Here is a 26,127-nt window from a genome sequence, read left to right on the forward strand (position 1 = left end):
ATAGGCAGGCTGGTGTACATAATCCAAAATAATACTGGGAATTAAAAGAGTAATAGTGAAGAGAACACAGGGTACAGATCACATGTCACAAAGGCGAAAGGATGCCCGCACCCTCTTTGCGCGGAGCAGCCCGATTTATCGGCAGCGACGCTGCCAGGTGTTAACAACTCTCCTCTCTCCTACCAGCTGAGGTCACACTGTTGTCCCGCAGATAAGGCACTACAATCAGCTGCTGTTCCCCTGAGTCAGTTTTTTCCACCATTTACCCTCCTGGCTTTTTGTCTCCCTCACCTACGCACATTACAACCTTTTCAGGGCAAGAACCATTGTCTACGATATTCCCAAAATGGCCCTGATTTGGATGGGGGCCCCTTGGCACTACTAAAATACAAACAACGTTGGTTCAGTAACGACTACAGCATGAATTCTAACACTGGACTCTAACAGAAGCCAACAGAAAATAGCAAGAGCTAATGGCACCGAAGCACGCACCCACGCGCTATCTACAGCGATCGCCAGACTAAAGCCCCGGGGTGGGTTTTCCAGCCTCAGCTCCATGATGAACTGAATTCAGCGCATCGCTAAATCCTAAGCGTATCGCACTGCTGACTTACCTCAACTACCAAGAAACAACATCCCGTCTGCGCTGCAGGACGTTCTCCTCTACCACCTTCCAAGCTTGGGGATGTAGGCCTTTAATGACTGCCGCTGCCGGAGCAGTATCCGTTCAGGAAGCTCCTTCCAGGAGGCACAACACATCAGACACATCATGTGCAAACAGGTCTACTTCTGGCCCCATCGAGAAAAGCCCATCTGTAAATAAATGGGAGGCCCAAAACTGGACAAACTGGTGGGGCAGAAGCCTGACAATTCCAGGCACAGACATGTCCCCCTTCCGTATCACAGATTTAATTTATTTTTGCTCTTTCGATACTCGTGTTGTAGAGCATGGAGGACACTTGCCACCCGCTGAAAGGAACAAGAAGTAGCATAATTCACAACAGTGGCATGACAGAGGACACTGGAGTTACTTAATCGGGTGGGGGAAGGGCAGCAGATGTATTCAGATGACAACTTATCTGCAGAGGGTTGGGTGTTGATTTTTTTTGTCCTATGAGACTTGGCCAGTTGTGTCGTTGCCAGTGTTTATATGTACGTGCAATTTTTAATCTTCTTTGCTTCTGAAACACACTTTTTCATCGTAGGGGGAAGAAAAACAACCTTGGCTGTTGCTTAGCTTGCTGAAGGTGTTAAACTGAGACGACTACAGCAGCTCTGCTCAAATCTCTTACCATCATTGCGTGTAGCTCAAGAAAGGTTTAATGTATTTTTAATGTGATAGCATCCTCCCCCTCTTGCTTTCCTTTTTCCTCCCACCCCCTCCACAAACCTTCCGTGGGAAAGCTTCCCTTTTACTACCACTGTTGTTGAGATGTTGCAATTATTATCTGTAATTGTTTAAAAAAATAAATAAATAAAAAATCCCCAAACCAACGCTGAAACACGCTAGGACAATCCTGCTGTCTTGCCAACAACATCTGCTATCACAGAATGAATATATTTGCTTCAAAAACTGCCCAGTGTCTCTGTATTTGACGGTACACTAACTGTAGGACAGGAAGAGGCCTAAATCCAGCATGTGCAGCCACATGGGAAGCAAGGTATATTATATTAAATCTTGTACATGCCACACGAGCAGTCTCAGTTAAAGAATTGCTAATAAATGGGCTAAGGAAGAAAGATATGACATTATATTTGTCACGAGGAAAGACCTTGTATTTATTACCTACAATCAGATTTCCCTCCGGCACAATATATTTGTTTTCATACTATTAGCCTAAAATACCAGTCTTGCAATTTTAATTTTACACTCCATTTTATTCAAATCATCACTCGAGGAGCGCTCTTTCCAATGGAGTATTTCAGTTTTCTGCAACATTACGCTGCAATATTTTCTTTTTTCGCGAAACACTCGATGAGCTCCGCCAAACAGACCGCTTCCCCTCCCCCACCAACACACACGCACACGCATCTACACTTTAAGACTTGAGCGTCAAGAAAGGAAAAACGCCGTACAAATGCTCGGGGAGAACGGCAAGAGACATGTTAAGACAACATAAAGGAAAGCCTTTATTCAGTCTGAACACCGACTTCGAGAAATTAATATGCAAGCCTAACTTTTAGGGTGTGGCTTTGTGTCTTCCCCCCCCCTTTTTTGTGCTGCGCAGGATGCCTCCCCGCCAACCCAACACCATATAATCAAATAGGTCAAGGGTCACTCGCTTTACATCACACCACACCGATATGCAGCCGCGCGCCACACCGAACCGAAGGCTCGGACCCACCGCCGCGATGAACCCGGCGCCGCAAGATGGGGGACAGGCTGGGCGAGATGACAGCAAGCCGAGGGGACGGCGCCCACCGGCTTCCCGCCCGCCGGGCGGCTGCGCCCACCGCCCCGCCGCCCGGCCCTTCCCCCGCAGCCGCCGCCGGGGCGCGGGGCGGGCGGGCCGGCCCGCAGCACACCGCCGTGCAACAGGTCCGCAGCGCCCGGCCTTCGCCGCCCGGCCCGGCCCGGCCCCCCCGGGGGCTCCCCCGGCAGCCCCGCCGCCCCTCCGGCAGCCCGCAGCGCCGGTAACGGGGCCGGCAGCGGCAGGCATCACCGGGGGGGGGGGGCGGGCGGGGGGAGGGCGGGGGGCGGGGGGGAACTTGTTTACCTACTTGGAAGTAAACTTCGCTCCGCCGGAGCGATCGGCCCCTCCGCCCGCTGCCGATTCAAGCCCTGGCGATGAATGGGATCCCCTCCCCCACCCAGGCTCTGCAAACTCCACACTTGAGGGTGAATACCTCGCATTTCCCGCCCCCCCCCCAGCATTTCTCCTTTTTCTTTTTAAAAGAAAAAACACGTTAAAATACTATCCCAGAAGTAGGGAACCGCTCCAGAAACTGCCCCCCCTCCCCCGCCCCGGGCTCGGTCTGCAGATGCAAGCACACCCGCCGCCGGGGCGGCAGCCCCACACACAGCTCCTCGGCAAAAAAACCCACCCAAACAGACCCCAAAACGCCCGGGTTCAAAAAACTTCGTCATAACAGGCAGCGCCTGAGCGACCCCCCCGCCCCGGGCGGGCCAGCCCGCCGGGCCCGGGCAGGCTGCTGAGGGGGCGCCGGGGGGCGGCGGGCCCCGGCCCCGGGCTCGGCTCGGGGGACTGCGCCGGGGAAGGACGTTTGTCACCTCGGCGCGCGTAAGAGAGGGGAAAAAAAAACCACCAAACCCAAGAAAAAAAAAAAAAAAAAGGCTCCCCGGGATGAATAATCCGCCTCGGAAACTCACCTCGCTCAGCCGGCGTTAAAGGCACAGCTCCCGCTCCGGCGGGCGGCGGGGGAAAGCCTCAACTTCTGCGGGCGGCGCTGGCGGAGACTTTCCCCTCACTTGCCGCGCATGGTGCAACTCCTCTTCCCCCGGGGTCCCGGCCGGCCTGCGAGGAGACTGTAAATCCCCCCTCGCCGCCGCCGCCGCCGCGCACGCCTCCTCCTCCCCCTCCGCGCGCACGGGCGGCACAAGGAAGTCCCGGAGAGTGGGAAGGGGAAAACGGAAAGTTTTGGGGCGGAATGGCGGTCAGGAGGTGCCGCCGCTCGGCGCGGCTCCGCCGGCGGGGGGCGGGGGGGGTGGTTGGCGGGGCCGGTGCGGGCGCACGGCGGCGGCGGGAGCGGCGCTGAGGGGAGCCGGCCGCGCCCGGGGCCCGCCGCCGCCGCCGCCACCGCCGGGCGTGGAGGGAGGGAGGGGAGGGCGGGCGAGCGGGCGGCGGGGAAGGGGGGGGGGGGCACCGGGCGGGCGAGCGGCGGAGCCCGGCGGGGCGAGGAGGGCCGGGGTGGGGGGCGAACCTGCCGCGCCGCGCCCTCCCCCCGCCGGGTGCCGCGCAGCCCCACGCACAGGCCGGGAGAGGCGACTCGAGGCACCGCGGGTATCCCCGGCGCCGCCAACGCCCCGCGGGGTGCCCTCAGGTAACTCCCGCCGCCCGCTTCCACGCGGCGGTGTCAGTGTGGCTGCCTTTGGGCACCCCGCGCCCCCCCGGAGCGGAAACCCGGGGACAAACCGGCGCGCGCGCACACCGCCGCCCCCCGCGCGCAGGCAGGACAACCCCCGCCGAGGCGCGCGGCGCTGCCCCCCTGCCGGCCCGCGCGCCCGGCCGCCCCGCGCCGCCGGGGACACGCGTGGCCCGCGCCCGCCCTCCCCCACGCACCTACGGCGCCCGCAGCGCCCGGGCCCCCCGCACGCGCGCCCGCCGGCCCGGCGGCGGGTGCGGACATCGTTGTTGTTGTGGTTGTGATTTGTAAGTGCGGGGCCGGTGTCGGTGCGCGGAGAGGTGCTCGCGCCCGGCTCCGCAGAGGCCGGCCGGCACCGGGGCGCGTTGCCCGAGCCTCGCGCAGATGAACAAGAGGAAGGCATCGCTGCCGTTACTATTGTTATTATTACTACGACGCTTGGTTCCGCCCGCCGAAGCGGGCAGGGTGCGATGACCCAGGCGGCACAGGCTGCCCAGGCCCGCGCTCCGCTCCCCGGGCCGCTCCCCGGGCCGGGCCGGGCCGGCGGGCGCGGGGCGCTCCCCGCTCCCCTCCCGGGGCCGCGGGGGGCGGCCGGGCTGAGGCGGCCTCCATCGCTGTGAATCAGCAGAAGCGGGCTCTGCTGCCGGCGGGGGGGACTGCCGCACCGGGGGGCACAAACGCCGCGGCCTCCAGCGTGCGCGTCCCGTGTCCCGCTCCCCGCCCCACCCCCCCCGGACGGCGGGAGCGGCGCGCGGCCCCGCGGCGGGCGGATGATGCAACGCGGGCCGGCTCCATGTGCTTCCCCTCCCCCGCCCCGGCCGCGGCGGGCGCCGGGCTCCCGTGTTTTTTCCGCCTGGAGGGTCACCCGGCGGCTGATTGATTCTCCTTTCGCCCTGCTCCGTCATTCGGGGTTGGAAAGTAAATAACAAGTTGACATCATTACCGCGCTCCGCAGTGCCCCGCCGCGCCGCGCCGCGCCGGTACCGCGCGGCGCCGAGTAGCTGCGCACGCAAAATCCCCGCCGCGCCGCCACCGCCACCGGCAGCGGGACCGCTCCCCCTCCCCCCCCCCCGGTGCCGCCCCCCCGACCCCGGCCCGGCCCATGGCGGGGGGAGGGGGCGGGGGGGTCCGGCCGGTCGCAGGGGGCCGCCGCGCTTTTTTTGGCGGTCGCGGCCCCGCGACCCCCGCCCCCCCCCCCCGCCCCGGCCTCACGGCTGATGTCAGGCAAATAATGAGCTTATCTGGGTGCTGCCTGGGCGTCTGCCTCGGGGGGCTCGTCCTGGGGACGGCGAGACTCGCGCGGCCCCGAAAGTCGTATTTATTATTGTTTTTTTCCAAATGACCTTTCCACTTTTTTCTTTTTTTGGTCCTATTCTGACATTAAAGGGAATTTCGTGCTCGTTATACATTTAGCCCAAAGCCTACATATGTGCTGTCACCAAGAGTTCTTTCGGAAAAATATGACGTCATCCGAGGCAGCACAACAAAGATCGTTGCTACATACATCCATGTGTGTGTTGAAATGAGAACTCTCGTACACTGGGAAATGTTATTGCGGGCTGATGTGATTAATTGTCATATTCGGAGCCTAGAGATTGCAGCGCAAGGCCATCGGCGCTTAGACAAGACGTGTAAGCAAATGTCTCCCATCTAAATCAGCTCCCGCTCACTGACTGACGTTTTTTTCAAAAGCAAAACCTACATTAGGTTTTTATTACTTAACAATGTAAACAAACAAAACCCCCTCCAGATTTATAGTGAGATGGCATTGAATTTTTAGTTCTTGTGCTTTTCGTTTGTTTGCCTGCTTGCTTGCTTTTGTTTTAAAGTCCTATGAGCTTACAAACGAGGCAGACTCGTCAGACAACGGTCCCAAGTCAAGACTTGCGTAGCTTCCGAGGCTTGGTCGCCCAGCAAGGAGGCTGGGACCCTTCCCGCTCCTCCTGCCTCCTGTGGAGAGCAATTTGGCTTTGGTAAAATCAGGGAAAGCTCCCAGCCCCTCTGTTAGGCCGGGTCCTTGCCGCTCAGCCCGGCTCAGCGCGGCGGGTGGGCTAGCTTAGCGCGGCGGGCTGTGGGCAGCCGCCCAGGAGGGCTGCGCGGCAGGGAAGCGGCAGGGCAGGGGAGATGTCCTGAGCCGCAGGCTCCGGTGCGGGGTGGCATTACGGGTCTGTCCTGGCGCAGCCTTCCAAGCCCCGTGGTTGATTTTTCACTGCTGAGGAGCAGCACGTGCTCGTCCGACGCCGCCTGGGTGCTCTGGCCGTACAGCTACCCCAGTGCTTGAACTCGGAAAGCCACCGGGTCCCAGCTGGGCACGCGGCCAGCGTGTCCCAGGCTGGCCAGAGCCCAGCCAGGCGCGCTCTTCTGCTGAGCAGGCAGGGAGACAGAGCTAGGCAAGGAAAGACGGGGTGGCGGGGACCTGAAGGTATGGCGATGGCAGGGAGATTAAATTGCAGCCTCGCAGGGACACAATGAAGTGACTTCTGCTCTTTTTCACCTGGGCGCAACCGCTGCCCCTCAGCAGGGCAGCGTTAGTCCTGCAGGAAGCAGGCCGAGCAGAAGAGGGCCAGTCTGCAGGGCCGCGGCTGCCTACCTCTCCTCGCCTACCTCTCCTCCCTCCCTGAGCCGGTTCCTACGGCCGGTCCGAACGGGCTGTACGTAGCGGTGCCCAGCAGCAGCAGCAGCAACGGCAGGCATGGTCTCGGCTACGCCGGGAAGCCAGGCAGGCTGCAGCTAGCCCCTAGGGAGAGGAGGTTAAATATTGATGTGATGCTTGCCGAGAACTTAAAATGAAGTCTAACAAGGAAGGTGTTTTTTTCAAGCTATGCTTGGCTAAGGGGAGCAGCACAGAACCCATGAGAAAGCCTTGGGTTTTTTTCAATTAAAATGAAAAAAAACCCAACTGCAAAGTGATGGTAGAGTAAAAGACAGAAGAGTGAATCGCTGCTCTGGCCGTTACAATAATTTTGGCCTTCGTGTAACAGAAGATCCCAAAGCGACCACATATAAAAGAAATCACCAGGTTTTTAAGAGTCTCGGGTTTTTTCAGTTTCATAACTCGTGACGCAGCGGCGGTGATCGGCGGCACTGCTGCGGCCCTGCAGCTCCAAACGAAGGAAGTCAGAGCTGTGGTTTCTTACCCTCATTAAAATGGAAACCCAAACCTGAAACAATCAAAGTCAAGGGCTAGCAGGGTTGGCCTACTGTGGAGATAATGGGATCATAAAGACAAAATATTTTGCATTTTAAAAGATGAAAGCCACTGTTATTTTTCTAGTGCTTCATCATCCTGTATTGTGTTGATAACTGTTTCTAACTATGTTTTCCCCCCACACCATGTTTTTCTGTTCTCTGACTATACAGATGAAAATAAGTTCTCTTGAATAAGTGAATCATTAAAAAATAAATAATTGGTTCTACTTTTACGTAGCTGTAGTTAAATAATTCTTCTCACAAAAGAAGTCTGAGATACGGATTGATTATTTACTCCTGTTATGAAATGTAAAAAATGTGGATCTGCTGATCTCATTAAGGTTTTAAGAGAAGTAATATAAAAAATTTTGACACGATAGTGAAAACTGAACTGGTGTTTTAACTTGAATCGATGCCTCCAGACTATTTGGATACAGGTGCAGTTTGCAATTCTTACATTGCAAAACATAGATATTCTAGAAACTGAAATGTGACATGTTAGGCACTAGTTCTGCAACACTCGGAAGTATGTTAAACATAAATGCTTAGCTTTCCTGTTACAAGTTGTCCTGCTAGAAAATTCGTGGTGGGAAAGTAAAGACTTTTAGCACATGATTATTATTATTGTTGTTGTTGTTTTTGTTTAGCACATCTGTGGCGGCAAGCTTGGATTTCTATTTTGTGAGCACCTTTACAGTATTTGATATTTTTCAGATAAATGTTCTCATAGAGTCACTCATGTGAGCAACTGCTCTGCAGCATCAAAAAACGGTTTCTCATTTAGCCACTTGTTAATACCAGGAGTTTCAATTTTAAAAGGAAATTCTGATTGACTAAGATATTTTCAGGAATTGAGACCGTCACTGGTATTTTTTTTTCTTCACATATTACTTCATTGACATCTTTGGACTTGACTGAAAGCTTTTGCTTAATTCACGAGCACTTGTGCAAGCAGACCTCTTCCGTAAAACAACATTAATAAAAATCAAAAAGCAAAGTGGGAGACCTTGTTTCAAAGTTTTTGGAAGGCAAAACTGTCAAAAATGTTTTGATTTTGCAAAGCAAGCGTGGTCTGATCCTTCTTCTATCCTCTCTACCCTTTCTCTCCCCATAGTTTGCTTCAGGTGGCTTGTAATACCTGCACTTTCTAGTGATATTTTTTCATCCACCCTATCGAGACGTGAAGATCTAGATCCCTTGGGCTCTAACAGGAATTCAGTCTAACCTAACAGGAATCTAATAGTTCCTGGTAAGAATTTTGATGCTATTACGCTGTTGCAGAGGTTGCAAACTGGGATGCGCTCTTCATAGTTTCTTCCCTGTGCCATTATATAACCAACGCACATCTTCCGCTGCTCAGGGCCACTGCCTGTTAGGTAAGCGTTACGCCGAGTGTATTTTTGCTTCTTTATATAAGATGATAAGACCACATTCAGTGATTCTTCCAAAGCGCAGTTGCAAAAATCTAAATAAGTTAGGGAAACACTCCTATTTACTATATGGAAGATATTGTTTAGTATGTGGAACATGTGTAATTGTTATTACTTAAGGTAAAATAAATCAGAAACTTTTTGATGTATGTAATCTATGCTCCTGTGATCTATTTAGTGGGCTGACATGAAGGGCTGAGCTAGCTATATGGGTCCCTTAGGATCCTCAGATGGAACAGAGATTTTTTTATGTTGCTCTAATTTACTCATAGAGACAGTTTGGCCTCCAGCCAGTCTGGGATAGAAAGGAGAGGGAGGTGATCATCTCTTTCCTTGTCTTCCCTCATCCATGCAGTGTTGCATGTCCCCAGCTGTGCTGAATTAATGCCTGGGACAGCTTATGATTTCAGGCCTTTTTTCCTCCCATGAAAGATTTTAGAAGAAAAAGCGGTTCAACCTAGGAGCTGGCTGCAGAGTGAAACACCTAGAGAACTAGCAGCATCACATCTCCTGTGGAGAAGCCAGACTTACGCAGAGGTGGTGCTATGGATGTGAGAGATGGTGGCCAGGTATCATCTCCCTTAGTTGCTCAGGTATTCTGGAGGTATACGAGCCCTGAGCACTGTGGCGGTGCTGTCAGATGTCTCCCCTTGTCCTGTGAGGATAATCTTACCCTCCGAGGCCAGCAGCAGGAGCAGCCCTGCTAGCGTACTTCTCCAAGTGGCTAAAGCGAGGTGGGAACCAGGAGCCTACCCCTGGAGAAGACCTAATCCTCCTGAAGAGTTCTTGTTAATATGGGCTATAGAAAGAGCCCAGTGGGGACTTTGTCAGGAATGCCTCAAGGAGAGCCCAGTCCCTCGCACGAGGAGTGCACACACAGAGCAAGCCAACAAGAGTTTCGCGGAACAAGACGTGGCTACGTCTAGATAAGCAAGTAGCTCAGCGCAGGTGGGTAGGACGAAACAAGTGGTTGTAGGGACCAAACATTTGCATTGCACCAACATCAGCCTCCAGATGCCTCTCGGGGCTGAGGGTGCCTAGCCCCAGGCTGGTCCCGCAGGCTGCCTGGCAGTGCTTGGCTGGAGCACCTCGGACACGCTCCTGAGGTGCACCGGCTGGGTTAGTTTCGCCCAAGGGGAAAGCAGTTCTCATGCTCAGAAACTGCTCTGCTAAGCGTACCGAAGCGCAGCACGGGGGGAGTCAGGAGATTCATTTCAGAAGTGCACTCCTGATTCAGACTAAGATCAGTGTAGGTGCAGTCTGCGATAGTTCCCTGTTTCTATTGACATGGCATTGTATAATATTTCACACTTTAAAAGGTTCCTCTTCGTTCAGTGGGATTACTCAGGATTTAAAGTATGATTCACTGTTGGAAAATGCAAGACATATGGATTGCTTCCTTTGCCAAATGCAAAATTTTTGGTTCAAGAATTCTAAGATGGCTTTTCTTTACACAATCTCTACGGCTACTGAAGCGCGCAAGGTATGCCGTATCATTTCTAGACGCGAGGTGCCATTTTGGGGAACAATGAATAGACAGGTGAAGGTTTCTAAAGAAACTCATATACACGATGCTAATGCTGGCAGAAAACTAACCTGACTGGGAGGGCCTCGTGTGGTGCCATGGCCAGAAGAGCTGCTGTGATTACTGGATACATAAAGGGACATGTAAAGAAGGAGAACAGAGGTTATACTCCTCTCTGCTTGGCACTGCTGGTCTGGCTACTACTAAAGTAGTCCCATTCAACTATCTGCACTTCAAGAAAGGTGATGATAAATTGGAGGGGCTACAGAGAGGAGTACCGATAATAATGAAAGGATTAGGAAATGGCTTATTTTTAAAGATAGCCATCTCTTTAACTTATCAATGAAGTAACTCAACCCTCCAGAAGAACCAACGTGCGGTAAAAGAGCTAGCAGAGGACTCTTCAATCTGTCACACAAACGTAGGGAGATCTACAGCTCGAAGTTACAGACAAAGTAGCAGGTTTTTAAGGACAGAGAAAATTAACCAGTGAAACAACTGGTGTGGATATTCTTTAACCGGAATCTTAAATCAGGCACTGCTACTGAGTTTCAAAAGGCACCAGGAAGTCCTATGGCCCATGTTATGATCTTATATGCTCAGAGTAAACTATCACAATGGTGCTTTCTAGCCGTAAAGTCTTCAAATACAGACTTCCGAGAAGAGGTATTTTTGAGAAGCCAAAAGTCTGGTTGGCTAGCTACTTACCTATCGGTTTATTTAATACAAATTTCCATTATAACTGTTGTTGATGTCCTGACAACAGAGAAGTTTTGCTTTGCTGTCCCAATCTGCACATGTATTATTTCTACAGGTGTGTGCAAAGTGACTGTCTTTCTATTTTCAACAGGAACAGCTTTGTATAAAACAAACATTTTCCCTGAAGTTTTGGGATTTCTTTTTTTTTTTTTCATATTCCAAAAGTTTTTTCTAGAACCTTATGCAAGAAAGAGAAGAAGCAAAGAAAAGTGTAATGTCCAAACCCGTTGCTCTAGCAGTACACCACACTATTACAAGGGTAATGAGTCAGAGCTGCTTTTCAGTCTTAAGTTCCATGTGACTATGGCTGACTTCATACAGTTTACAGCCTCTGTTCACAGGGTCCAATGCTCTGCGTGGACATGAATAAAAATGCATGAGAGGGAGAAGAAACTCAGCTCATTTTCTATGATTAAATTTAAAATACAGTACTAGTAAATGTTTAAAAGACAGTATTACGATATTCAAAATGTAGTAAAAATGAATATTTAATTTTTTAAAATATACTTCCTAATTCCATGCTTTGGACAGCTGTATTTAAAAACTGGGTATTTAAATTAAGACATTCAGGTACTAAATCTATTTAGTGTCTGTCTTGTTCCCCTTGAAATCAACAGTGGTTTTGCCACTACTTCAATGGGAGTATAATAAGGCCCTTCACTTTCAATACCTTATAACTACTGGAAAAACAGTGGATACAATAGGGATGAATGCCCCTCTAATAAGTAATATTTTTTTTATACTATTGCAGTTCCTAAATAACACAGAATGTCATCTGAAAGACTGAGCTGCGATGGAGAAACAGGTTCAATAAATCAGTACAAATCTCCATTACAACCAAAATGATTCCTTAATTCTTTACTGTCCTTACTCTCAAATCGAGTATTCCTACTTCATCTGTCAGTGCTGCTAAGTGAGAAGTTCCTTCCTTCCTTCCTTCCTTCCTTCCTTTCCTTCCTTCCTTCCTTCCTTCCTTCCTTCCTTCCTTCCTTGCTTCCTTTCTTCCTTCCTTCCTTCCTTCCTTCCTTCCTTCCTTCCTTCCTTCCTTTCCTTCCTTCCTTCCTTCCTTCCTTCCTTCCCCTCCTTCCCCTCCTTCCTCCCTTCCTCCCTCCCTCCCTCCCTCCCTTCCTCCCTCCCTTCCTTCCGTCCTTCTGTCCTTCCTTCCTTCCTTCCTTCTGTCCTTCTTCTGTCCTTCCTCCCTCCCTCCCTCCCTCTCTCCCAGTCACAGCATAAATCCCATTGCATTAGCCCCCCAGGTAGCCCGTATTTGCTGCAGCCCCACACCACACAGATGCTACGGTTTCTCCTTTGCATTGAATCCTACAGTGCTGATTTTTTTCTCATTAATTTCACCGTATCCTTTAATGTTGGAATTAGAAACACAAGTTAGGAAAGATAATAGGAATGAGGTCGTTCCTGTATGCCTCTTAGCCATCTCCCTTGAATATTGTCCTAACGTGGCTAAGTTTAACTATGCCTTTTGAGACTTCCAAAATCAGAACTGACAGCTTGGCCTTCAAACTATAGCTTCTTCTGCATTGTGTCATGGTCAATTTGTGACTGGCAATGTTTTCACAAACTGCAGTTGCTTATGATTCCTCTGTGTAATTGGCTCTGTGTAGGCTGCTGACTTTCTTTCTTTTTTCTTGATAAAGAGGGGAAATACTAAGAGGACATAACAGATTACATTGTTTTGTATTTTCTGTACCAAGCTCTTTTGATCTTTTATTTTCAAGACTTTAAGGATTTCATTTAAATGAAATTAAAATTTTGTAATGAAGAATACAAATCTATGAGTCAACTTGTAGTATTTTGAATCATTTACATAAAATTCCTTATTATAAAATTATTTCTTTACTTACCCTTAGAACAGAATTAGCTCATCAGCCTCAAGTTGTTTTTTGTTTTTTTTTTGAGGATGCTAACCATCTGATGCTAACTAACTTATCTAAGCTTCATCTCTAACTCTGTCAACCATGAAACGCTGGAGAAAACATAACTGAGATATGTGAGGTAAGCCCAGAATTTTCATAAATATACCAAAACTGGAACTGAAAGTACCCTTGGGTATATAGTGATTAAACTTACTATGTTTCTTCTTCTTTTTTTTTTTAAAGAAAAACTTTGAATGGAAAGTAACCATTGTATATATTATCAAAAATTAAATGCTTCTGAAAGAAAGGTTAGATGGAAAATCAACATTTTTATACGAGTCCCAGGGTAACACTAATTGCAGTGTTTTCCATTTCTATATGTTAACAAATCTAGATTGAGCCCTCTGTGACAAGAATAGAGGCAGTGTCTTTACATACTTATTGTGGCATATTTGTACATTTATTCATTTGCTTCCCTATTAGAACTTGAAGGGGCCTGATACTGAAATTATCCTGAGGCAAAAATACTTAAACCAATATGCAGTATACAAAGGATTTTTGCAACACAGGGATACTATCAGGTTAAAAAGATATCAACTAAAATGGTGTCTAATTTCAGCACTAAATGTTCACAGAATCAGCTTCAAGATTAGGGTGAGACCGTGTTATCATTCAAGCTGATTGCTCTGTAACTTTCCAGATAGAGAAAAGACTGTTTTGGTGGGGTTTTTTTTAAGTCTTATGGACTCTCAGTTCTACAAATTCCAGTCCTTCCAGATGAACTTGGACTTAATTAGGAGTAAGAGCAGCTGCAAGATTTTCAGATATCACACAATTTCCATAACAGTCGACATTTGCACTCATTAATGTTTATATTTACTGTTTTAAGAGTAATGAGTAGGCCAGCTAGAAAGATTTATCGGCAAGCTAGAGCCATATGAGCATTTGCAACTGGAGTGTGGTCACTAAATAGACTATAATTACTTTTTATCTCTTTCCCTCACCCAGTGCCAGGAGAAGCTAAGCAGCTTGCCTTCCGTGAGGGTGAGCTTCCACAGAAGCTTCCCGATTGCTTGCAAAGGCACAGATTGCCCAAATCTTTCTGGTAGGGTACACGTTAACTTCGCTTGTTACTTTCTTTTACTAAGTCTACAACTTGCTGTAAAACAGCAAAGCAATCATGAGATTCATCAGCCAAAGCAAAGGAATGAAATTACTTATTTTTCAGTATTATTTGAGGGCTTGCAACCATAAATGAATATTTATATATATGTATTTGCACACATCAATAAACACACAGTCACAATATGCAAACATGCTTCATTTCATACCTTGGACCTAACCCATTAGCCTTTACCCTCACAGAGACCAGCTGAAATCAGCGGGACCAAGGTGCCAGCAGTCCTCTACTACATCCTACCAGTTCAAAGAGAAAGGCTTTGTTGTTCCAGTTGCATTGCAAGATTTCTACTGTTGAGTGACACACTGAGACCCTTATCAACACCCATCCAGTTATCACCATGTACTCTTTACTTCCCAGTAGTAATCAGAGCTTGAACCTTGGGATGAATCTGTGTTCAGTCCCTGATCTACCCAAACCCAGGAACAGAGCAACAATCATTTCTTTACGCTTTTCCTTCATGTTGAGGGTAGCAAATAAATTTTATCTTGAGGTTTCTTTTTTCTCGGAAGATGCTGTAGTGACAGAATTGTAGAGAAGCAATTTCCCCTTTTTATTTCTAAAACTAAAGGAAAAAAACTTCACATTCTCATCAGCTTACTGTACTTTAGAAACCCCCACAGTCATCAGCTTTATTTAAAAAAAAAAAAAAAACAGCCTTGAAATGTAGCTACACGCTCCAATCTGTATTTTAGCATTGCTGATCGTACCATTTTGTTGCGAAACTCGGAGAAGACACAGGGGGAGTGGTGTGCATGGGTGTGTAGAGATGTACATACACATTTGCCTCAGAGAAAGATGTGCTTCCACAAGGATCCTCCCATGGAGGATGGAATAGCAGAATGAACCCTCCAGCTTGGCAGATGTGCTGGAGTGAGTAAGACAGGACGAGTTTCCTGAAGGCCTGGGCCACCGGCGCGGAAAGCTGTGCCGCCACGCCGCACCCATGCCCCTCTCTGTCGGTCGGCGTAAGGTCCCATGCAGGTACGCGTGAACAGCAATTGCAGAGCTGAGTTCATGCAACAGTACAACATCCCTCTCAGATGAAATACTATCCTACTCATCCCTCAAAGGTACGCTGAAGCAAAAGTAAACAAGGGGCTTGCCTATACTGGAATGGTTACAGGTCTGGTTTTCAGTGAAACTTCCACTGTGTAGAGGCCATTGCAGCAGTCTGCCTTCCCTTCAGCAAGAGAGCAAAATAAACTATTTGGGTAAGGAACAAGAATTTATGGTAGTTTGAAAAAAATATACTAAAATATTACATTCCTATGACTGTACTTAAAGCAACGTTTTTTCTAATGTGGATCAATCTGAAGTGGCTGCTCAGGGGCAGCAACGAGAACAGGTACCTAAATGGTGTCCCAGACCCTCTTCTCCAGCCACTGGAAAATACCCCCTCTCTTTTCCTCTGTGTCAGAAATGTTTTGGGAGGATGTCCAGAAGAAGTGCAAGGCAGCAGAGCTCCATTAAAGCCAATGGAGTTTTTTCCATTTACAGCAGCCAAGGGGCTCGTCCCTAATTTCTTCCTGCAGAATAACGTGCAAAGCAGATTTTAGATATTTATTATGAAGTGGTGGACAGGTCGCAGGCTTCACGTACTGCCTAGAGATGGTCCCAGAGTATGAAAGAATGACCAAGAGAGAAAAGGGCATCTTGTAGGTGATACCTGAATTGGTTTTTTCTCCCCTACACTGAATTTTGCACTTTTTTTTGCAGTGAATGTAAGCATCTCATCGGCATGATTGTATTATTCCAAAAATGGGTTGCTAATACTTGAGAAATGCTGTCAACAAAAAATGGAGTCACGTAAAATGCTTGTAATTATCTCTAAAATTAGTACCCCTTTAAAGAGTGTATTTACATGACCCATCAACAGATCAGTTAAGTACTTTCAGTACGTTTTACTTGTATTTGGCAGAACAATTTCCTCACCAAAGTACACCAATGAGTGGGAGAGATTGCAGTTCACAAAGTAAATTAGAAAGAAATGTTTGAGGAATTTTTTTTCCCTATACTTTGTGTAGGATTTGGAAAGAAAAAAAAAAAAATCTTAGATTCCAAGTTCAAAAAGACCTCACTTACCTTACACTAGCTGCCTTTCTGTTTTAAACCACAAGCCTCTACAGTTGTGAAAGAGCGTGAGCTTGAAAAGGAAAACAATATGAAGTCCAGTGGGTTCCAAATTCTCCATATAGACACTCCCCCAGTTTCTGAAAGTTTTAGGGTGGAGTTCTGGCTTTATTAAAATCCATGGTAAAATTACCATAGGCAAAATTACCATAGGCATAAGAATACACTTTTAATCTCAAAGGGTTGAGGGTTTTTTTAATTAATGAAAGTTGGCGCATTAGGGAATGTATGAGATTTCATTCCACCAACAAAAGCAATAAACAAAGAAAATAGATTAATGAATGAACTTACCAAAGTAAAACTAGAGTTGCATGAGCATGTATCATAAGAAGTGAGCACTTTTTTTTCCTAAAATGGTGGACAAAGTCACTATTTAAGTAAAACGTGACATGTGGGCAAACTTGGTCAATGAGGTATTTAAAAGAACTTTATTTTGTATTTACATTTTTGTTTACATTTATGTTTTAGGCTTTAATTTTTTCTCCCTCTCTAGTTAGGAATCTGTAAGCTCAGTAGGGTCAAACCCTATGAGTTCCTTTGTGAGAAGGACATATAGTTGCTGAATAATTTATATTGTATTCATAAGATAATTCGTAAGTGCTGGTGCTTCTCACCCCCCCAAATCTGAATGCTTTCCATATTACTAATGCATTCATCCTCCTGATCCCCTGTGAAATAAGGTGAGGGTATTATCTTACAGAGAAAGTGGCAAACGCATAAAGCAATAGAGTGTGGGACTGTAGTTACAACAACACGATCGTGGTCAGGACATTTTGATTGCAAATCATTAAGTTTAAAGCAGGGTACATGTGGTGTGAATCTGTAGGCAGTTTCTGTGGATGCAGGCAGCGTTAGCGGCCATTTGGGAACAAGTTATAGAAGTATAGGCTCATGTGGATGAGATCTTTTACCCCTCAGCAAAGATAATTTGGATTTTAGTGGCACTTCCTATCTACCTCTATGTGGAACAGGCAAAGAAATTGAGCTGGTGTGGGATGAAATGGGTAGCATGGGGGTGATGGTTGATATGCCGGTGGGCAGGGCTGGGGTTCAGGGGGACCTGGGCAGGTTGGAGAAATGGGCCAAGAGGAGCAACGTGAAGTTCAACAGAGGCAAAAGCAAAGCCCTGCCCCAGGGCTGGAGTCGGCCCCTGCAGCAGAAACCAGAGGGGCATGAGAAAGTCTGTGGCGGACAGGAGCGGGTCTGGCAGGGGCGTCCGGGGGCTGGAGCCCACCTCGCTCAAGGAGAGGGCAGGGGCACGGCGTTAGTTTGGCTGGGAGAAAGGGAGCCCCCGCGACTCCCTGCAAATACCTGGTAGGAGAGGAGGGAAGAAACTGTCCCAGCTTTGAATCTGGCCCCGTGCTGGGCAGGGGCTGGGACAGACGACCCCCTTTCCACCCACATTTGTGTGAGTCGATGATTCCAAGTTCACAGGCTGACTCTGCTGGAGCACGGGGACTGGGGCAAGAGCAGCACCTCTCTTACAACAGGATATCCTCAGGAGCCTAATTTCTGAGACTCTTATGTGGTGGCAAAGTGTTTTACTTCACCCTAAGAGTCTGCTGAAAGGCAGCCCATCCTACACATGCCATAGGGGAAGGCAGGAGTTCAACACTTCCAACAACAATAAAAAAGGAGAATGTTTGTTTAGAAATCTGAGCATGATTTTAATGGCCTAATATTAATCAGCCAGGTTTGAAAATGATGGTCAAATTATAAATAGAGCTGAGAGGCACAGCGTATGAAAATACGGTTGTATTTGCATTATAAATTTTATATAAATAGAGGGAAAAAAAAGCCCTGAAATTTTTCAGGCTTGAATTCCAGCCACTCTGTTAACGTGAAACCTGTTCTTTCCCTTGTTATTTTTCATTCCTGCGCCTGTGAAACCTGGGTTGGGACTGGCCACCTCTCTCTCCTGCTGCTGGCTCCTCCTGCTCCAGTCTTTACAGCCCTGTAACTGCTAATTTGCTTTGCGTAAGACAGATCAAGAACAGCTTCAGTGTTTCTAATTGCAATCTGCCTCCTTCCATGCTAAAACCTAGTGTGGGATCATTGACAGGTTGGTTCCCACGGAGGTATTTGGGTCTAGCATGGCCGCAGCTGCCTGGACAAATGTATTATTTGGTTAAACTTTTTACATGTCCCTTTTCCAAACTGTGCTCGCCTGTGTGCAAACGGCAACTGCTCAGATCCCCTGGTAGCTTGGAGAGAGCTACCATGACTGGCAGTAAGACCCTGATTTTGCTCTGCAGTTGCTGTTCTGTGCAACCCTTTATACCAGCTGAATTCGTAGCCTGCTCATTACTTAATCAGCCTCTGAAGCGTGGAAAATACAGGGTTTTTTTCTTCTGGAACTTTTTTCACTGAGTTTTAGATACTATCTGTTAAAGAAAATTTACCAGGCATTGTATGAGCTATGCTGCCTACTTATCCCTTCCTATCCATCCCCCAGCTTGCGTTTTCCTTCTTGTCTCTCCCTGCCACTGCTAATACACTGTTTTCTGCTCTTGTGTTCTTCCTATGGTGCCTTGACATTTGCGCATTTATTCCCTAAATTGTACCAGGACGTCCCCATTAAAAATAAAGTACCATGTCGTATTGTTCCCCATATCACTTAGGGTTTACTTGGCTTATGCTGTAGCTGTAAGAGTCAGCAGCGCTGCCGTCGGTGCCCCAGACACCAGGATCCTGCCAGGTGCCGGGGAAGCCCTCGGGGCAGCCCTCGGGGCACCCTGGTGTGGGGCACGCAGGGGTTCAGCTGCAGCTGGCACTGGGCTTCTCACTTCTGGGTGAAACGTTTGACTGCTGACACCAGTGGACATTATTGCTTTGACTTTGATAAAAGCACATCTAGATCTGCATAGGCTTTGGTGAAAAGGCAATTCGGCTCACAGAAAGTTTTTCTTACTTCTGGGAGGTTTCTTACTCCAACAGGTTGTGAAGCAAATGGCCTGGATTGTAAATTTATTTGTCAGCCCTAAGTAAGAATATTCTGACTTGAAATTCCTGACTTGGGCAAGAGGGAAATGTGCTATACAGCGGGTCAGAATAAAACATAGCATCTTTTCCCTGAGTTTTGCATCCATTCAGCCACTCCTAAGGGTACAGTTAGAGACTGGACCGCTCCTCGCTCTTCCTATCACTATCGTCACCCTTTCCTGCCTTAATGTGCTCATGGTGGGGGCATCAGATCCAGTTTTCCTACACACTCAAACATATGGATTCAAGATGTGGGCTGGTCTTGCAGAAGGATATTGCATTTTTTACTTTCCCTGAAACTGAATAAGCAATTGTCACAATCCAAGCTATTGTGCTGAATTTTTTTTTTAAAAAAAAGGTTATAAAATGGGAGACTCTGTATGGGTGGCAAAACCGGGTGCTAGGTAAATGTGCAGAGCAAGAATATGCTTATTAAATAGGCAACAGAGAATTAGAGGAAACTATTTCAGTTTACATTCAAGTATATTATGGGACTGTTCATAGGGCCCAAAAGAACTTCCCGAGCATTAACACATGCAGTATGAGACGCAGAGGTGGTAGAATCTATATAAAGGTGAATAGACACGTAAAACCAGAATAACTTGTTAGCATTTACATTGTTGCTGCCTTGAGGCTATGGCAACTATTTCACCCACATTTTAGAAATTCATTCAGCTTTTTTCTTCTGTGCGGTAGATTAAAAGACAGCATTTTTTTAAGGTCAGGGAACAATGTCAATGATAAATCAAGCTAATCTTATGCTATTCTTTCAGAATAATGAAGGACACATGTGAGAACCCTATAGAAAAAGGTACTGTTACTAACAATGGATTATGAAAGGAGGAGGGGAAGGTCAGGTTTATGTTCTTTTTCCTTCTCTTTCATTATAAAGATCAGATGACGTATACATGTCTGGATCTCTACATTTGTGTCGTGGTAGAAATTCATCTCTTATCGCCCTTTCCTAGGTGGCTCCTCAGAGTCTCCAGACTTCTGGACAAAGAAGAAGAGGAGAAAATTATGACAGCAGAAAAATCTATGCAAATACATCCTGAGTAATGAGAGGGAAGGTGAGTTTTATTCACACTGTTTGGTTTTGACTTTTAACTCAAGTACGGGAAAACACTCAGGAGAAAATTTATCTCTTTGTCTTTCTTCAGGGCAGAAAAAGTTCAAAGTGAACATGTGAGGTCTCTGATGACTCCTCGAGCAAAGTTATGAGAGAATTAGCCTTCCTGGTAGCTTAAAGGGGAAAAAACAAGAAGAAAATCCCTTCCTCTTACACATTTTGTCATGCATTTAACCTTCTTGATAAATTATTGAGAAACATGCCAATTCATAGTTTATCTTTTAAAACATTCTTATCTAGATTTTTTGAACAAATAGAGAATTGGATGGGCATTCAGCCATCTTTTTATTACTTTTTTCCCACATTAGGGAGTGCTATACATTTCCACAAGCCATAACAAATGGTCCCATTTGCTGTGGGATTTGCTCTCAGCTGGGACACAGGCTGTGGTATGTCTTTACTACCAAGAAGACGTCTGTTTTAAAGCAGGGTAATCAGTATGCATTGCTATCCTGCTCTAAAATCCCAGTAGCGTCAAATACACTTTTTGCTACACTGTACCTTAGCGAGGCCAGCACTGAACTTTACAACAAGAGGTGACTTTACCCAAGTATTTTAGGATAAAACCAAGAGAGATTTGTTTCCTTGAGGGTTTTACAGGGGCGGAGGCGGGAAGAGGAGGAGGAGAGAAAAAAGAACAAAAAAATCCCTTTTAGTTGTAACAACAACAAACTAACCCTCTTTTGTAGGCAGCGGTGGGATCTAAGGCAGATCAGAAACAGAAGGAGGAAAAAAAGATATGGCTGTTGACTCATCCTGTACACCGCTGCGTCTTGACTCTCATGATGTACCCATTGAATGGACTCTGTAATTTTAAAGTAAGGCCAGCTTTTCAACAAGTGTGTGTTGCTATGAATGGCCTGCAGTCCATGGAGCTATGGTACTTACAGTAGTTGAAACCTTGACCTTTTAAACTTTTGTCTTTGTCTATTTATATCACTGCTTTTGCCTTTTTAGCTGTCGATGGAAATGATTTTTTTTACAGCATTTAATTACTGCTTACCGTGACATCCTCCAAGAAAGCTTGAACACTTGGGTTTTATTCACATATAGGATTTATTCAACATTTAGGGTTTATTAATTTCATCATTAAACCTTAATGGCTACTAGAACTTAGTCTATACCTGAAGGGACATGCCTGTGAAATTAAAATGGCAAACCCTGTCGCTGGAGGTGTTCCTTGTGCCACAGAAAGGATTCTGTTTCCAGTATATTTAAACCAGCTCTCCAAACCAGGATGTGTGATAAAAGGCACACATTTTGCTTGAACAAAATTGCATCTATATTGGGGTTTTGCTAGCTCTATCAGTTGAAGGTAAACTAACAAAATGCTTTCACAAATCAGCTTCTTGCTTCAATCTTAAACAAAGCCTCCATAAAACTTTTAATCTTGAATAAAAAAGAAGAGAAAGGAGATATTAGTGATATCTGAGTTCGGTTGCTGTCATGTAAGTCAAGTAAAAAGAAATTACACCTACTCTGGGAGGAACGGTGATTCAGATCGTTCACCTTTAAGTTGAAGAGCCTCTGAAAGGAAATTTGGTTCTGCTTCTAAGTGGATGTGTGTGGGAGACTGACATTAACACCTTGCACTGCAGAAACTATTCTCTCGGTCCCTTTTCACAGCTGACTAAACACAAACAGTGTCGGGTTAACAAAGAACCACAGACGGCAGGACTGATTATAGCCCACGCTGAATGAGGAGCCTGATTCAACAAGGTAAGTGAAGGTCAGATTAATCACGGATCATATTTCCCCTACCCACCGAAGCCCTTTTACATTACATTATACATGTCGTTGTGCTACATTTCTAGAATGTCAGCCCAAAGCCTGGATTCTCCACCAGCCTCATTAGCCCTTGGAGCAGGCTCTGCTGACTTTGAGGTCCATACCCATGCCACCTCGACCGTATGAGTGGTCAGTGTAAAAATACATTAAAAGAGCAAGAGAGCAGCACAATATTAATGGTGTCAATATCTCTTTCTTAGCTACATTGCCGAGCCATATTAACCACAACAGGAAAGGTTCCTTTATTTAACAGGACAGGCGTGTACCTTTAAAACATCACTTGACAGTTACCTTTGATAGATGTTCTAGTAGCTTAGGTCACCTAATTTGGGCTCCAAGTCGGAGGTAACGGCTAGCATAAATCTCCAATTTCCCTGCTCTGGTATTGCTTTAAGATAACCCTATCTGCTCCACTACATTTTTTCCCAATTACTCTATGAGGTCTGAGTGCATTTAAGGAGATAAGGACCTCAGGAAAAGCTCTTGACATTCAAGACTTCAAGCCAAATATTTTTATTAAGATCTTTCTCACACCATGAATATTAAGTATTTATAGCTATACTGGGCCAAGAAAGCGGCAGTGCTCAGGTACTTCAGCTGGATTGTTTCTATAAAGTTGGCAGACCTTCTGACTGTTTTAATGACAGCATAACACCGTTCACTTAACATGATTCAGAAAAAAGATTGTGAGTGGCCATTTAAACTACATTTCTCTGTTTCCCAAATCTGCCTGAAAACTCTTGGAAATCACAGTAATATACCCGAAAGCAGCCCAGGGGTGCATGCCTGCATGCCACGATGGGGTGCCCTGCAGAACCTCTCACAGGGCTAGAGAGAGCAACTGCTGCAGAGGGGGGGACGCCGTCTGCTACTGCTTCCAGCAGTCAAGCTGCCTCTGATACCTTTGCCTGACTCCGCAGTGTTCAGGGTAGATACATGTTTTCTTGGCAGGCACTTTGTGTACATTGCCCATTTAAATCAGAACGGAAATTTAACTTCAGGCTAACAAATGTAGGGAAGTTTGAGGAAAAAGGTTGGAAGCCTCTAACATGACCATTTGTCGTGGTTTAACCCCAGCTGGCAACTAAGCACCACACAGCTGCTCGCTCATTCCGCCCCCCCCCCCCAGCAGGACTGGAAGGGTAAAAGTGAGAAAACTCATGGGTTGAGGTAAGAACAGTTTAATAATTGAAATAAAATAAAATAAAATTAATAGTAATAGTAATAATAATAATAATAAATTGTAATGACAAGGAAAAATAACACAGAGAGAGAAATAAAACCCAAGACAAGTGATGTAAATGAAAACAATTGCTCACCACCAACCAACCGATGCCCAGCCAGTCCCCGAGCAGTGGCCCCCCCGCCAACCTTCCCCCAGCTTTTATTGCTGAGCATGATGCCATATGGTGTGGGACATCCCTTTGGTCAGTTGGGGTCAGCTGTCCCAGCTGTGTCCCCTCCCAAATTCTTGTGCACCCCCAGCCTACTCACTGGCGGGGTGGGGTGAGGAGCAGAAAAGGCCTTGACTCTGTGTAAGCACTGCTCAGCAACAATGAAAACACCCCTGTCTTATCAACATGTTTCCAGCACAAATCCAAAACATAGCCCCATACTAGCTACTATGAAGAAAATTAACTCTGTCCCAGTGAAAACCAGCACATTCTCCACCTCTTATTGCATACCATTGATGCCATGCTCAGGTCTCACACTATCCAATACATTCTCATTACTCACCACCAGCCTTCCCATCCTTTGATATAATACACAGATACCATTCCTTTAGTCTGTGGACCACCCTTGTAAAATGTCCATAAAATGTCCATAAATGTCCGCAAATGTCCACAACATGTCCATTGAGTTCATTTAGTCCATGACTTTGGGCTCCACCTGTGATGATGGTCACTCAGGACAGGAGAGGTGGTGTGTTGTATGGAGTTACTGGGCACCAAAGCCAGCTCAGGTCGGATCACTGCTGCACTTGCACTGCTTCTTGTAAGGCTTCTCCCCCATTGGTTCAGGTGGTTCCTGCTATAGTAATTCCTATACCATGCAACTCAGATCACGGGTTACAACAATTTAAAGGTATTTCCATTACAATCTCCACCCCTGGTCCCTTTGGGCCAGGTTATAGGGTTTAACATTGCAATGAACTCCTCCCCTTGCTCCTAGCCTGGCTAGCAACAAGGAGTTCTTGCTATAGTAATTCCCATAACATGCAACTCAAATCATGAATTATTTTCACCCAGGATTAAATCACCTTGAGGTACACATTGGACTTCCCCATCCTTCTGCATTACCCAGCAAGTGCACCCAGGTCCTTGAGCAGAAACAGTCCCACAAATAGGTTTACTCTTTCCTGAGGAAGGAATAACCTAGACTGGTTTTCCCAACAAGTTCCTTGTATGCACTATGGGGATATTATCTCCTTCCTCCGTGTGCAGGAGTTTTGACTGGGCAGGGCCAGATCGACTGGCAGAACCTCTAGTGTTGACTAGCCCAGTGGCTTCTGGTAAATGTGCATCCCAATGCTTGAATGTCCCAGCACCCATTGCTCTCAGTGTAGTCTTTAACAGTCCATTGTATCGTTCAATTTTCCCGGAGGCTGGTGCATGGTAGGGGATGTGATATACCCACTCAGTGCCATGCTCCTTGGCCCAGGCATCTATGAGGTTGTTTTGGAAATGAGTCCCGTTATCTGACTCAGCTCTTTCAGGGATGCCATGTTGCCACAGGACTTGCTTTTCAAGGCCCAGGACAGTGTTCCAGGCAGCAGCATGGGGCACGGGGTATGTTTCCAACCACCCAGTAGTCACTTCTACCATTGTAAGCACGTTGCACTTGCCATGGTGGGTTCATGGTAGTGTGATATAATCAATCTGCCAGGCCTCCCCATATTTATATTTCAGCCATCATCCTCCATACCAGAGAGGCTTGAGCTGCTTGGCTTGTTTGATTGCAGCGCACATTTGACATTCATGGATAACCTGTGCAATGGTATCAATAATCAAGTCCACCCCTCTATCACGAGACCATTTGTATGTTGCATCCCTTCCTAAATGTCCTGATGTGTCATGGGCCCATTGAGCTATAAATAGCTCACCCTTATGTTCCCAATCCAGATCCACCTGACCCACTTCAATTCTAGCAGCCTGGTCCACTTGCTCATTGTTTCGATGTTCTTCAGTAGCCTGACTCTTGGGTATGTCAGCATCTATGTGACGTATTTTTACAACCAGGTTGTCTACCTGGGCAGCAATATCTTGCCACAATTCAGCAGCCCAGATGGGTTTGCCTCTGCGCTGCCAGTTGTTCTGCTTCCATTGCTGCGGCCACCCCCACAGGGCATTTGCCACCATCCATGAGTCAGCATAGAGATAAAGTACTGGCCACTTTTCTCGTTCAGCAACATCCAAAGCCAGCTGGATGGCTTTCACCTCTGCAAACTAGTTTGATTCACCTTGTTCTTCAGCAGTTTCTGCGACTTGTCATGTAGGACTCCACACAGCAGTCTTCCACCTCCAATGCTTTCCCACAATGCAACAGGATCCATCTGTAAACAGGGCATATTGCTTCTCATTTTCTGGTAGTTTATTAAGAGGGGCCTCTTCAGCCCAAGTCACCTCCTCTGGCAACACTCCGAAGTTTCAGCCCTCTGGCCAGTCCATGATCACTTCCAAGATTCCTGGGTGGTCAGGGTTTCCCATTCGAGCCCGTGGTGTAATCAGTGCGACCCATTTACTCCACGTAGCATCAGTTGCATGATGTGTAGAGGGGACCCTCCCTTTGAACATCCAGCCCAGCACCGGCAGTCGGGGTGCCAGGAGGAGCTGTGCTTCAGTACCAACCACTTCCAAAGCAGCTCCAACCCCTTCATATGCTGCCAATATCTTTCTCAGCTGGAGTATAGCGGGTCTCAGATCCTTTGTATACCCAACTCCAAAACCCTAAGGGTCGACCTGGAGTCTCCCCTGGTGCTGTCTGCCAGAGGCTCCAGGTAGCGCTGTTGTGCCCAGCTGCAGCGTAAAGCACATTTTTTACATCTTATCCTGCCCGGACTGGCCCAAGGGCTACTGCATGGACTATCTCCTGTT

The 26,127-nt window shown here is 47.2% G+C and overlaps 1 protein-coding gene and 1 long non-coding RNA gene across 13 annotated transcripts in view; one reads left to right on the plus strand and one right to left on the minus strand.

Moving 5' to 3' along the window:
- The window catches only part of TBL1X (transducin beta like 1 X-linked), a 206,457-nt gene extending 202,197 nt beyond the window's left edge, over positions 1-4,260 (minus strand). For 3 of the 9 annotated variants that reach the window (XM_087759168.1, XM_087759161.1, XM_087759167.1), the window contains exon 1: positions 3,332-3,777. The gene's annotated coding sequence lies outside the window, so the exon portion shown is untranslated. Of the gene's footprint in view, positions 1-614; positions 814-3,331; positions 3,779-3,882; positions 3,899-3,931; positions 4,135-4,241 lie in introns of those variants that run through there. The other 6 variants (XM_087759165.1, XM_087759166.1, XM_087759162.1 and 3 more) reach the window with 5 other exon arrangements.
- The window catches only part of LOC148055783 (uncharacterized), a 29,466-nt gene continuing 7,207 nt past the window's right edge, over positions 3,869-26,127 (plus strand). The window contains exons 1-7 of one of the 4 annotated variants that reach the window (XR_015705129.1): positions 3,876-4,002; positions 12,865-12,960; positions 19,890-19,927; positions 20,085-20,186; positions 20,935-21,063; positions 21,872-21,964; positions 22,060-22,285. This is a non-coding gene — a long non-coding RNA (uncharacterized LOC148055783). Of the gene's footprint in view, positions 4,003-12,864; positions 12,961-19,889; positions 19,928-20,084; positions 20,187-20,934; positions 21,064-21,871; positions 21,965-22,059; positions 22,286-26,127 lie in introns of those variants that run through there. The other 3 variants (XR_015705128.1, XR_015705127.1, XR_015705130.1) reach the window with 3 other exon arrangements.

This window comes from Nipponia nippon, unplaced genomic scaffold (assembly GCF_047370975.1).
Source record: "Nipponia nippon isolate SJK-2023a ecotype South Korea unplaced genomic scaffold, ASM4737097v1 scaffold_2, whole genome shotgun sequence".
Classification (NCBI taxonomy): Eukaryota; Metazoa; Chordata; class Aves; order Pelecaniformes; family Threskiornithidae; genus Nipponia; species Nipponia nippon.